This window comes from Mesocricetus auratus, unplaced genomic scaffold (assembly GCF_017639785.1).
Source record: "Mesocricetus auratus isolate SY011 unplaced genomic scaffold, BCM_Maur_2.0 Super-Scaffold_100025, whole genome shotgun sequence".
NCBI lineage: Eukaryota > Metazoa > Chordata > Mammalia > Rodentia > Cricetidae > Mesocricetus > Mesocricetus auratus.
Genome location: NW_024429206.1, coordinates 21,742,764 through 21,757,182, shown reverse-complemented (window position 1 = coordinate 21,757,182; position 14,419 = coordinate 21,742,764). Strand labels below are relative to the sequence as shown.

At 48.6% G+C, this 14,419-nt stretch overlaps 1 protein-coding gene and 1 long non-coding RNA gene across 5 annotated transcripts in view; one reads left to right on the top strand and one right to left on the bottom strand.

Annotated features, from left to right (window-relative positions):
- Auts2 (activator of transcription and developmental regulator AUTS2) overlaps positions 1-14,419 on the top strand; it is a 1,041,919-nt gene that overhangs the window by 973,487 nt on the left and 54,013 nt on the right. The window lies entirely within an intron of this gene.
- On the bottom strand, positions 432-10,060 carry LOC121134033. Its single transcript, XR_005871040.1, has 3 exons — positions 9,863-10,060; positions 7,774-8,401; positions 432-2,574 (listed from the first exon to the last, which is right to left on the bottom strand). It is a non-coding gene; the product is annotated as an uncharacterized LOC121134033 (long non-coding RNA).

Genomic DNA, 14,419 nt, shown 5'->3' with positions numbered 1-14,419 from the left:
AATGAAGTAATCATATACTAAACGACCTAGCCCACCGTGTACCTTGATCCTAGTTATATACTTGCTAAAGCATTTTGTATGTGTGACGTCATCTAGACTTCCTGCCCAGAAGATAATGGTAATGCATGCCTGTAATCTCAGCACTTGGGAGACTAAGGCAGGAGGATTGCTGTGAGTTTGGGATCAGACTGAGCTATATGGTCCTAGGGCTACTTAGTAAGACTCTATCTCAGAAAACCAAAAATAGCTAGATATGGTGGCACATGCCTGTAATCCCAGCATCTGGGAGGCTGAGGCAGGAGGATTGACACAAGTTCCAGGCCAACCTGTCTCAAAAGGACAAAAACAAGGAAAAGAAATATGAAAAGAAAGGGGGGGGAGAGGCTCCAATTCATAGACGAAGGAAGTACAATAGGCATAGATGGCATTCATTAAGGGCTTACTTTTTTTATTGCTAGATTTTGTTTTGTGCGCTTGTATGCCATGGTGTGTTTGTGGTGGTCAGAGGGCAACTTGAGGGAGTTAGTCCTTCGAACTCAGGTCATCGTGCTTGGTAGCAAGTGCCTTTGCTTGCTGATCCCTGAGGAGTTGCTTTTTGTCATTAACATTGTAAGCTGCAAAAGTCACTCATTTGTCAGACGAGGACTCTTGAGATTCAGAAAAGCAAAGCGACTCACTCGAAATGACAGAGCTGTTAAGACATGGGTCCACCTGGCTGCAAGGCATATGCTTCCCGGACTTGGGTTGTGGCAGAGAATCAAAGAGGAAAGGTGGGTGTCTTCTCTTAAGGGGGTGCAGAACAGGATGACCGGTACTGAAAACCCAGGGAAAGCCGGGTAATCTGGGAGGACATTGGTCAGGACCACATCCAGGATACGTTATCCATTTTGTTCTCCATCCACCCTTTTCCAAGATGTTTGACGTTCCCTGGGGTTACTAGACACTTGAACCTGATGGAGATGCTCTTGAGATTTCTCTGCATCCCTAGATGACGAATTAGTATTTGATCAAGGGTGACCCTGATAATCATCTTCAAGCTATTGTTTCAGGGTTCAACCTGAGACATCTCCAACCAACCGCCTCACTCTTAGGAAGATGGATTGAGACAGGGTCTCTTATAGCCCAGGCTGCCCTTGAACACACAATTTAGCAAAGGTTGGTCTTGAACCACTGATCCTCCTGCCTCAGTCTCCCAAGTGTTGTGATTACAGGGAAGCCCCACCACACCTTGTAGGAGTGAGCCCCACAAAGCTATCCGCCCATGAGGGCCGGGACAATTAAATTAGCACAGGTAGAGATAAAAGGAAGCAAAAGGAAAAAGGACCTCCTCTTTTGGAAGCCAGCCACGCTTCTAACTTCCAGCTTGTGTGATCCTCTCTCTCTCTGGTAAATAAATATATTATATCCCCTATAGCACCGGCTATCATCATTAACACCTGGCCTCACTTTCTAAACCACTGTCCTGGTTTCATTTCTATGTCTTTGATTAAAAATACCTGGGGAGGGGATTTATTAGACTTGCAATTCCAGTTTACAGTCCATCACTGTAAGAAAACCATAGAGGCAACTGTCCGCACCATATCCACAATCTAGAACAAAGAGAAGAAACAAATGCCCCCATGCTGCCTGCTTGCTCGCAGCCAGCCTCCTCCACTGTTATAGAGCCCAGGATCCCCTTGCCCAGGGAGTGATGCCACCCGCGGTGGGCCGAGACATATTAGCAAGCAAGACAGTCCCCTTCAGACATAGCCACAGGCCAACCTGGTCTAGGCAAGCCCCCCCGTCAAGACTCCCTTCTTGGCTGTGGTGAGCTGACAGTTAAAACTCAGCCAGCACAGTGACCTAGCATCTTCATATCCTTGGCTCCCGAGCATTCCTTTGCCTCTTGTGCCCTGGTCTACTTTCCAGCCCAGTTTTATTAGTAATGAGCTAGTATTTTCCAACAGGGGCATTTCCATAGCAGCAGAAGATACAAGCACTAAGTTCGACAACCAGTTCTTTGCCAAGCAGGAGGAGGTGGTAGCATTCTGTCCATGCACACGCTGCAGACCTGCTTGCCTGGCCCTCATAAGACCACTCTTACAAAGGAGGCGGTTGGGAGCACACTATTGCTTTTTTCTGAGAGTCCTTTTTTGAAGAGGGAGATGTCTCAAGTGCTCCCCTTAATAGACTGATGTGGGAAGCGGTTATATTTGGCCGCCTTTAAAAGCCACTTGGAAAACATTTTCGCCCTCTTATCTGTCACCTTTCACATCTCTCAACAGAGTAACACTAAAACCTAATTTTAGCCCTGATGACATCATTTTCTCATTATCTGCCTGGAGCAGGGGAAAGGGTTTCCCAGAGGAAATCTCCTGGCCCTGAGAGCCCTACTCTTGCTGGGCAGCTTGAGCCGATGTCTTAGGCTTCGTCATCCATAAAGTTCATCCAGAGAGAATGTTTGACATGGGGTCCTCTGCAGTCCGATTTATCAGCTATTAAACAAATGATGTCAGTGGGCAAGGGCTGGGATCGTGATTAGTAGGGTGCTTGCCATGCAGGCATGAGAACCTGAGTTCAACCAGTCTTCATAACCTACATTAAAGAACAAAGTGAGAGAGGGGGAGAGAGAGAGAGAGAGAGAGAGAGAGAGAGAGAGAGAGAGAGAGAGAGAGAGAGAGAGAGAGAGAGAACAATTTAAAAAAAGACATGATTGGGTGTACTTACAATCCCATGCTGGAGGTGGAGGTAAGCAGATCCCTGAGTCTTGAGACCAGCTGGCCTCACTGAATCCCTGAACTTCAGGTACAGTGAGAAAAAAGATGGAGGGGCTGGAGAGATGGTCCAGTGGTTAAGAGCACTTTGCTGTGCAGTCACGATGGCAGGAATTTGAATTCGGATGCCTCTGTAATAAGCCAGGCATCCAACAAATGCCCGTAACTGCAGCACCAAATAACCCAGTACTTGCTGCTTCTGTCCTCCATGTGCTCCCAGGCACTTGCGCTCTTGATCTCACTCGCGCTCTCTCTCTCTCTCTCTCTCTCTCTCTCTCTCACACACACACACATAATGAATCTTAAGTAAGGTGAATAGTTTGTTGTTTTCTTTTTTCATGTTTTAAAATTTACTTTGTGTGTGTTGGTGTTTTGCTTGCATGTATGTCTGTGTGAGGATGCTGGATCACCTGGAACTAGAGTTACAGACAGTTGTGAGCTGCCGTGTGGGTGCTGGGAATTATACCTGGGTCCTCTGGAAGAGCAGCCAGTGCTCTTAACCACTGAGCCATCTCTCCAGTCTCCCTCCCCCCTCCCCATTTGTTTGTATTTCAAGACGGTTCCTCCGAGTAGCCCTGGCTATCCTAGAATTTTCTCTGTATACCAGGCTGGTCTCAGACTTGCAGGGATCCACTTGCTTCTTCTCTCTGCTTACTGAGTGCTGGGATTAAAGATGTGCGCCACCACTGCCTGGCAAATAACATAGATAACAGTAAAAGACGATACCCTATTTTGAGTAAGCACACACACACGCGTGCACACATAATCAGTGGCATTGTTAAATTGTTAAGCAATCACCAATATTCCAGGGAATAGCCTAAGGATCTGCATAGCATCACACTACAAAGCTGCTGTGATATAAGGGACTTGAGTTCCGGCTGTGACTGAGCCTCACAAAGCCCCCTGATTTGGGTCCCAAGAATCACATAAACTGGGTGAAGTGGCGCACTTTTGATCCCAGCACTAGGAAGCAGGAAGATCCAAAGTTCAGGACCACCCTCAATTGTAACATAGTGTTTGAGGCCAGCCTGGGGTACGTGAGAACCAGTTTCAAACCCCACCTCCAAAGGACTCAAATCTCTAGATGTAAAGGCCAGACTCTGTGATGGAAGGTTCTAGGTTCTGAAGTGTCTGCAGAGAGCATGAATGACGCTGTCAGTAACCTGAACTGGTAACCACCCCTGTGGCCTCAGTCCTGAGTTTGTGAGGGCTTAAACAGAAAATTACATCTCCTCTGAAGAGAGATCACACGTTGGTAGTTTTGAGACAGGATCTCTTTATGAAGATCTGAAACTCAATATGGAGACCAGGCTTGCTCTGAACTTGTCCCAGTTCTGACTTAGACTCCCTAGTGCTGGGATTACTAGTGAGGACCCCATCTTTATAAGAAAGATCTGACCTGTGAGGGGGGATTGGATGAGCCTTAGAAGGGAGAGAAAGAGGGGGCTGGGGAGATGGCTTGGTTAATAAAGTGCTTGGTGGAACCTTTGGTTCCCCAGAACCCACTTAAAAAGAATTTTTAGATGGATGTTCCCTGGCCAGTCTAGCTCACTTGGCAAGTCAGATCCTGTCTCAATAAAAAAAAAAAAAAAAAAAAAAAAATGGCGGGACCAGTGAAATGGTTCAGCACTTGCTGCCAAGCCTGAAGACTTGATCCCCCAGACTCACACTGTGGACGGAAGAAGAGAACCAAGTCCTGTGTGTTGTCCTATGACCTCCACACTTGTGTCGTGCCTGCCTTCCGCAAGTAAACATAATTTCTAAAAAGTAGAAAGGTAGGCGGTGCCTGGAGAATGGTAGCTGAGGTTGTTCTCTGGCTTCCACACCCATGCACACACGTGTACGTGACACATAAACATACAGTGGTGGAGGGAAGTGGGGAGAAGAGGCTCTCTATAAAAATCCCAGCTGTTAGTTCGTGGCCTTTTGAACAGAAATAACACTGCCGTGTCTGCCTTTCTCTGTGTTGGATGGTGTTAAAGGAAGCATTTTATCTGCTTATAAATATTTACAGAACCCCTCTGTATATAAAAGTGCTTAGGTGCAGACTTCCTTTTGTACTTGAGTTCTCAAGTGGGAGGACTGTCCTGCCTAAGACCTTTTCCTGGGCTGGGCTCCCTCCCTTCCAGACTTCTCAAGTGGGAGGACTGTCCTGCCTAAGACCTTTTCCTGGGCTGGGCTCCCTCCCTTCCAGACTAGGAAGGGGTGGGGGAGCAGGGGGGATTAGACTGGCGGAGAAAGTCCTGCCTAAGAGCACTCCAGGGGCCATGGCTAGGCAGCTTCTGTTTCCAGGAGGTGACTCATGATACCACTGAGAATTGAAATGAGGCCTGCGGGGGCTGTTGAGGATCAGGGAAAGAATGTCACCACCTCCATCCATCAAGGGCTGGCCGCACACCTCAGGCAGCAGTCCAACCAGCAGAGCCCAGAGTTAATCCAGGCCTGATGGCTGAATAATCCTACTTTTCTGTTGCTCAACAGCAACCATAATCCTGACCTCAGTCTTTCCATGCTGCATCCACCGTGTGCTGGGGTTTTAGCTTTATTCATCGTCTTCTCAAGTCTGCTCTATTTGGGGAACGTTTTAAGAACAATCCTGGGCTGGAGAGTGGTAGAGCATTTATCTAGCATGTTCTAGATCTCAGGTTCACATCCCAGCACTACAAAAATTAATTAATTAATCAATTAAAGGATATTATATAAGAAAGGAATCCTGCTCTGAGGGGTTTTTGTTTGTTTTATTTTGTTTTGAAGAATTTGTTATTGTTGTTGTTGTTATTGAGACAAGATCTCACTGTGTAGCCCTGGCTGTCCTGGAACTTGGTATGTAGACCAGGCTGGCCTCAAACTCACAGAGAGTTACCTCCCTCTGTGTCCTGAGCGCTGGGATTAAAGGCATGTGCCACCACACCCAGCCCAAGTATTTATTTTTATGACTTTTAAAAATGTGTGTGTGTGTGTGTGTGTGTGTGAGAGAGAGAGAGAGAGAGAGAGAGAGAGAGAGAGAGAGAGAGAGAGAGAGAGAGAGAGAGAGAAATATGGCATATTATGTGGTTGTCCTCAAAGGCCAGAAGAAGGCATCGGAATCGGATTCCCCCCTTTTTTTTCCTTTTCCCATTTTTTCATGTGGTTAGTGTGTATGTTTCCATGTGTGGGGCACATGGATGTGTGGGTACCTCATGTGTACATGAGTTCCGGAGCTGGAGTGACAGGTGGTTTTGAGTTGCCATTGTTGATTCTGGGAACTGAACTCTGGTCCTCTGAAAGAACAGCAAGTGCTCTTACCCACAGAGCCGCCTCTCCAGCTGGCTTGTTGCCTTCTGTTTTGTCTCTTTACGTAGCCTAAGCTGTTGGACTCCATCCTCCACTTGGGTTTCTCGGGGGTGGCTGGGACCACAGGCATGAGCTACACCAGGCTACTTAGAATCTCTGTTGTGCGCTGTTATTTGGTTTTAGTTGCTCTGAAACAGGTTCTCATGTAGTCCCCGTTGGCCTCCAACTCATTGGTTATAGCCAAGAATTGACTCTTGCAAGCTGTACTCTGACCTCCACACGCATGCTGAACTCTGTGTTTTCCTGCTTCCGCCTCCCGAGCGCTGGGATGACAGGCAGGTGCCATCATACCTAGCTACTTTGAATTTCTTGATCGTTTCCTGGAGATGACGAACCATGACTGAATTAAGGAGGCCCTGGGCTAACTTTGTCTGTGCCCAGTCTAAGATGTCTGTGCAGGCGCACCCTCTTCTCTGGACGATACTGCTTACTTTCCTTTTATGCCTTTTCTCACATGTGCAGCATGCGTGCTTCTATGTGTGGGGGCACATGTGTGTGTGGATGCTCACGGATACAGCTTTCACTGGAGGCCTGAGGTTGACGTCAGGAATTATTCTCGGTCATTCTTCCACTTTATACATCGAGGCTGGGTCTCACTTAAACCCAGAGCTCCGCCTGTGTGGCTAGTCTTATTAGCCAGCTTGCCCTGGGGATCCCGTCTCCCCCTTTTGGGGCTAGAATTACAGGCCAGCTGCCGCACCCATCTGTCATTTATGCGGTATTAGGAGATGGTTGCCCGGTAAGCAATTAACTGCTGAGCCATCTCCCCAACCCCTGGCTCTTAAATTTTTTTGTGGCTGAGAACCAGGAGAAGGAAGACTATCATGGATGAGACAGTGAGAACCCTGGAGACAACTTCCTATGCGAGGAGCCAGGCCAGTGCTGCCTGGAGGCTTTGGTGGTATGCTGCATTATAAGTAATTTTAATGCTTTATTGCTTCTATCTATTTGTGTGTGTATGTTTACTGGTGCATACGTGCATGTATGTGGAGGGTCGGGGACAGCTTGAATGAGTCCAATCTTTGCCCTCGCCATGTGGGTCCCAGAGTCTGAACTCAGGCTTGGAGGCAAATGCCTTTTACCCTCTGAGTCCCGTCTCACCAGCTCATAAACTAAGTCTGGTGGGTTTGTTTCTTGCAGTCAGCTGCATGGAGAGTCTAAACTCCCCTGTATTGTGGCCTCGTCCCAGAATACCTGAAATGTGATTTGGTATCCCAGGAAGAAGCAACCCTGAGCAAACATCTGGGGGACTGTAGATGGCAGGGTGGCCCTGTTTCGTGGCTGCCTCTCCTGAACAGTCAGTGACCTGTTGCCCTATTCGGCAAGGTCTTCACCTCCAAAATGCACCCTAGGGTGCTGCCGGCACCTGCTTGCAGCCTCCTTTCTTTCTGAGGACCCTTCTTAGTTGAGGCAAGACAGCCAGCCCCTCACACCAGCTCCATCTGCATCAGCTGCCGAACCAACTTGAAAACTGCCTATGCTTAGGGTTTTGAGGCATTTGAAAAGTTAAGGCCGACTTCTTGAGCCTTCTCAGCATCCTGCCTGGTTCCCTTATCTTATTCAAATATCCTAATTGATACCCAGGCTTCTCCCCAGCACATCACCCCAGCACCTCACTGACAGAACAGACCTTTACCTGAGGGCCTCATTATACTTGATGCCTGTGTGTCGGGCCAAAAATACCCACCTGATACCTGCTCAACGTCCCGGGTTTCCGAACGACAAACAAATAATTGGGTGGAACAAACCCTGGGTGTCGAGCGGCTGCCATTGGTGTCGCGGCATGGAAGAGTCCAACGGCGGTAACAGTCACGGCACTGCCTGGCTCTTGTCAGAAAAGATCTTTGAACAGCGGGTTGCACTGACACCGGAGAATGACAGCTTTAGAAGCGGCTTGCTAGTTACCTCAGTGAGGGGGCCCTCTCATGTGGAGTATGACAAGCGGCTGTCATTTCCACGCAGGTGAACAAGTGACATTCCAAGATGAGGAGGGAGGCTGTGGGTGGCTGTGCCTGACAGCAGGTGAGGTGGGGCTGAGTGAGAGGGATCCCACATGCTACTGATCCCTGCGTTTGCACCAGAAGCCATCCTTGGTGCACACACTCTCTCTCACACACCCCTGCACATACGCCATTTATTCTCTTTCCCCGTTCGTTCGTGTTACTTTTCTCACAGCTGTGAACAGTTGCGTGTTTGAACTGTGGCAAAGACAACTTAAGGGAGGAGGGTTACTTTGGCTCACAGTTCCGAGGGTACAGCCCGGCACGGTGGGAAGTCACGGCGGCAGAGGCGGCTGGCAGCTGGTCACGTGACACCTGCAGTCAGGAAGCAGAGAGAGACGGATGCTGGTGCTCAGCTCACTGTCTCCCTTTTTATTCAGTCCAGGACCCCGTGGGATGGTGCTGCCAATATTCAAGGTGGATATTCTCACCTCAGTTAACCCAGTCTAGAAACTTCCTCACAGATATGCTCAGGAGGTTGTCCCCTAAGTGATTCTAGGTGCTGCCAAGTTGGCAATCAATATTAACCATCGTGCTGTCCTTCTGTCTTGAGGTTGTCTCAGTTAATAATTTAGGGATGAGGAAGGAAGGTGGAAGTCATCCCAGCATGCTTACAGAATGTAGTTTGTCATTCAAACCTGTGTCTCTCGTTCATGACGAGTCACGCTTTACTAGTTAAAAATGGAAGACAGGGGCTGGTGAGGTGGTCCGGCTGATGAAAGTGCTTCCTGTGCGAGCCTGGCGGCCTGAGTTCAGTCCCTGGAGCTAAATTAAAGGCGCCAGGAGAGAACTGACTCTATAGATTGTCCTTTGTCCTCCACACACCCATGGCCTGTGCCCATATCCAAGTCACACAGGAATAATAACAATAGATTAGAATACAGCCAAGGCACAGTTTCTGCTGATGAGGACCTCACCATTGAAAGGAACTCACTGTGTAACTGAAGATAACTTTGAATCTCTGACTGCCCTGCCTCTACCCCCAGATTATGGGCTTGCACCAACACACCCAGTTCGTATGGTGCTGGGAATGGAACAGCTAAGATTGTTAGCCAAGCACTCCAGCAACTCGGCTACATCTCCAGCCCAGCACTGCGGCTGTTTGGTGGGTTGGTTGGTTGGTTGGTTGGTTGAAACAGGGTTTCTTTGTGTAGCCCTGACTGTCCTGGAACTCACTTCTTAGACTAGGTTGGCTCCGAACTCACAGAGATTCACTTGCCTCTGCCTCCCGAGTGCTGGGATTAAAGGCACACACCACCGCCACCTGGCTTGTTGTTTTAATACTTAGACCATACACAGAACCACCGTGTGAAAGCCGTACAGCAACAAATAGGATCTACTCATTGTCAGGAGTCTTTGTAGTTAGGCTAAGGTACTAGATGTGGACTCTCATAAGCGTGGGCCTTCAGCGAGAGAGAAGACAAGCTCTGGGGAGAGGAAGGAGACCCAGTGGGTAAAATGCTTGCCTCACACGTGTGAGGACTTGAGTTTGCATCAAGAACCATGTCAAGCCAGGTGCACTTGCACACATCTGCAATCCCAGCATCCCTATAGCGAGACAGGAAGGGGTGACGGGAGAAGCTCCCAGAAGCTCCCAGGCCAGGTGGCCTGGACAGGCCGTGGCAATAGTAAAAGACTCCATCTCAAACAGATAGAAGTCGAGGAAGCTCACCCAAGGTTATCCCCTGGCCACCACACACCCCTGTACACACACACACACACACACACACACACACACACTCTCATACACAAAGACACCAGATGTGCTGAATTTACCAGGAGAGACACTGAAGCAAGGATCGGGCACCGTCTTCCCTCCAGTTACGGCTTTCCAATCCGGGCTCCATCCGGCCTCATGAAGAGGCCTACTCAAGTGCAGGGTAGTTGTCACGCTGAGCCCTCAGTGAGGACTGCACTAACCTGAGCGAGGCTTGGGCGTGTGACCTTGGGGGCAGTGTTATGCTTTGCTTACTCTCTGGATGGCTCTTCAGAGTCAGGCTGTTCTGCTCATTTCCCTGTTGGCAGGCGCTGCGTTGCATGAAAGGTTAACACAACATAGCACACATACCCTGAGCAAATGGGGCATGATGACCAGTAACTGTTTTGCAAACAAAGCGCTGCCCTGTGTTTTTTAATCCTTTATGAGCATCCACCATGCACAACAGTGAACTAGTTAGTGGACAGCGGTGGCTCCAGCAGGCGCTCTACCACTGAGGCTACCTCAGCCCCTCACTGGAAGAGTCTGGGCAGGTGCTCTACCACTGAGGCCACCTCAGCCCCTCATTGGGGGATTCTAGGCAGGTGCTCTACCACTGAGGCTACCTCAGCCCCTCACTGGGGGATTCTAGGCAGGCGCTCTACCACTGAGGCTACCTCAGCCCCTCACTGGGGGATTCTAGGCAGGTGTGCTAATGTTGACCTCACCTCCATGCTTCTTTTGCTGAAGTTTCTCAGACAATGATGATGGTAGCTAGCCTTTATAAATACTTGTTATAGTGTTCTAGCCACTTTGAATTAACTCATAGCCCTTCCAGTAGGCTTTGAAGGTGTCTGATACTATCACAAACAGCACATTGATACCGAGGAGCTTGCCACCCAGGTCCAGTGAGTGGCCCACGTTAGACATCTATTTAAGTGCTTGGTTCTTACTCCTCGGGGCACCTGTCTCCTAAGGTCAGCATTTCCCAGTCCTGAGTTGTGAGCAGATTTTCCAAATGTCAGCCCCGTTAAGGCATGCATGCACACTGTGAACCAGAGTGACACCTTCCAAAGTGTTTAAACTTCTATTAGCTATGAAGGCCTTATGCGTGGGTAAAATGCTTCATCCTTTCCTCAAATAGCAAGGAGGACGTGCTTGATACCCCTGTCAAGGAATGCCCTCTAAAACACAAAGTTCCAAATCTCACAAATAGAAAAATTGAGACTCTGTTATTTTTCTCCACTCTGCCTCAGAGTGGAGAGTTCAAGAGAAGCAAGGGCTTAACTGAATCACTTAACCAGCCCTTCAGGTACATTTTAAGTGAACTCGAGTCCCTCTGTGGGGATTACACAGGGGAGGGAGAAGTGGCTGTCAACACAGAGGCCAGGCTGGGAGCTTTTCACACCCCTCCAGGCACAGAGCTGCCCTTTACCTCCCTATCAAAGGGAAAGTGCTCAGCAGGGATCTCTTATCACACTTTTGTTGTTGTTGTTGGTTAATTGGATGGTTGTTTCAGGCTGGGACTCAAGTCACCCAAAACTGACCTCAAACTTGCTACCTTGTGAAGATGACATTGAACACACACTTTCTATCTTTGTTGATTGCTTTTGGGGTGGTTGGTTTGGTTTTTTAAAATATTTATTCTTATCATCGGGTGTGTGTGTGTGTGTGCCCGTGCGCACGCACACGCATGCCTGCGTGCAGATGTCTGCAATGGCTCTTAAGAAGAGGGCATTGGGTCTCCCTGGAGCTGGAGTTACAGGCATTTGTGGGCTGCCAGATGCGGGTGCTGGGAACTGAACTCAGGTCTTCTTAGCCATTCTCCGTCTCTCCAGAACCTTCCTTGCTCTTTTGAGATAGACTCTCAAATTTGCTGTATAGCAGAGGACGACCCAGAACCCCCGCCCTTCCCGTCTCCATCCACCAATTGCCCGGTGTATAGGTATGTGCCGTCACACCTAGTAATGACCGTTTTTTAACCAGTCCATGCTGCTGCTGGGGTTATTAGGACCGGAATCCCTGACAGTCCTAACAAGCCATCCCCATCATGCCAATTAAAGAGACAAGTTGTAGTAGAAGCAGAGACAGGACGTGCATTCAGCGTGGTGGCCGCACTGAAAAGAGGAACAGAAATGCCCAGTGACCTCCATCCTCGACCCAAGTTCATCTGAAGCGTCTAGATACTGAGGGTTAGGCTTAAATAGAGGGCAAGAGTGTTCATTGATAGCTGATATGGGCCCACCGGCTCATCACCCGGCCCATTAATTGTCTGGGCTTCTTTCTCTCTGGCAAGTTGATGGTCTGATAAGTTCTTAGGACTGTGTGAAGTCTCTTCCAGGAGGTATTCCCTCTAGTTGGCAGCAGGCATCAGCCCTTTCCTTCTCCCAATCTGTCACTCCTGGGGTGTTCCAAATTCCTTGGGACCCTTTGTTGCGATAGTCTGATAGGCAAAGGGAAGAGGATTCTTGCAAGTTTGGGTCTCACAATATAGACCAAGCCGACCTCAAGCTTGGAGCAGTACTTTCCTAGTCAGTCTCCCAAGTGTTAGGATTATCGACTTGAGGTATGACACCTAGCCACATTTTTGGGGGGGGCGTTGCTTGTGGAGGCCAGAGGTCAATGTCTGGGGTCTGTATAGCGTTCTTAATAGTGTTTATTTACTTTTGCATTGTGTCATATTTATTTGTATGTGCCATGGTGTGCATGTGGAGGAGAGGACAGCTGGCAGGAGTCAGTTCTCTCCTTCTATCATGTGAGTACCAGTGACTGATCTCAGGTCCTGAGGCTTGGCAGTAAGTGCGTTTACACATGAAGCCGCCTCAACAGCCCTATGCACTTCATTTACCCAAACTGGTTACCATTACAAATACCAGAAAACCATCCTAGTTACCAAGTTGAAGGATCTAAACAGTACTCATATGTTTCACTTCTCTCTTAAAAAAAAACATTTTAAATTATGTGTGTATTCGTTTGTCTGCACATGGGTATGTGCTTGTGGGTACAGCTCCTGAAGAGGCCTGCAGAGGGCGACGCATGGTTGGTTTCTCTGTGCTTTCCCCTACTTGCATCTGGCTTTGATGGTGCTCATGTCCAGTTATGCAGAAGCATAAGTAAGACAAGTAAGAATTTTTCCTAAGAGTTCATTTTGTAGACATTCACTCTGCCACTTGGTTAACAAAGGGTGCTTTATGAACGGGGATGCGTCCAGTTGAACTTTACCCCTGCCCTTCATCATTCTTTATGTCGGGGGTGGGGGGCACCAAGAGAGTGCTAAAGAGTCAGTTACAGCTTCAGCATGGCACCATTATGCTCCTGCTTGAGCCACAAAGACAGTGGTCTTCAGCTGTGGGGCAGACGCGTTAGTCTCACACGACCTATCCCCCTCCTCCCCACGGGCAATAAGCCACAGTCTGAGGCAAGGTGGAGGTGTGGAACCTCAAATTTCCTAACCCCATCTACTTAAAACAGACCAGCAGAACAGAGAATTTAGACTTTCCAGTGAGACAAAGAAGTGACCTTCCCTTCAAGACACCGATAAATTAAATTGGACTCTTAAGAATGGCTTATTCGTGTCCTCTGGGGGTGTAGATCTTGGAACTGAGTGTCCCAGCTGAACACAGGGAAGGCCCTTTGTCAGTACCCTAAAGGGCCATTTGAAATGTCATCAGCTTGGAACTGTCTATCACTAGAGACTATCAGCAGCCCATTTAAAAGAATGCCTTGGGTCAGATGGAAATAGATGGCAGGCCCTTAATTCTTTATGATAAGGGCAACTGTTAAGGAGAATTATGTAGTGACAATTAATGACATCTAAGGTGACTCTGAAGCCCCTGTCCTGTGACTGTCCACACCAAATGTGCCTGCTCTTTTTGCCTATGCCCCCACGACATTCTGTTTAACAAACTTAACTGACATAAGGAAAGCAGTGACATTCTGGAATGCTCCAAATCTGGTTTGATCTCCTTCTGGAAAATTTGCCAGTAGTGATTGATGTATCTGATCCACTCCCCCCAACCCCCAATTGGGGTGCTGGGGATCTAATCTAGAGCCTTGTACCATATAACTAACCCCTCCCTGAGGGATTCTAGGCAGGTGCTCCACCACTGAGCCACACCCCCAGCCCCTCACTGGGGGATTCTAGGCAGGTGCTCTACCACTGAGCCACACCCCCAGCCCCTCACTGGGGAATTCTAGGCAGAGGCTCTACCACTGAGCCACACCCCCAGCCCCTCACTGGGGAATTCTAGGCAGAAGCTCTACCACTGAGACACACCCCAGTCCCTCACTGTGGGATTCTGGGCAGGTGTTCTACCACTGAACTGTACCCTTAGCCTCTCACTTAGGGATTTCATGTAGTTATACTGCTTAGCCATGCCCCTAGTTCCTCCCTAGAAGATTTTGGACAAGTAGTCTACCATTGAACTATATTCCCAGCTATCTTTTTTCTTCTTATTTTGAGACAGGGTCTCACCAAGTTGCCTCAATTGGCTTTGAACTCGCTCTTTAGCCAGCCAGGCAGGCCTTGGACTAGGGTACCCCTTGCTTCTAGCATAGCTGGGACCACAGGCCTATAACTCTAGGCCTGGCTCCTCTATTCAATTTAAAATTTTTGAGAGTTGGGCCAGAATTTAAAA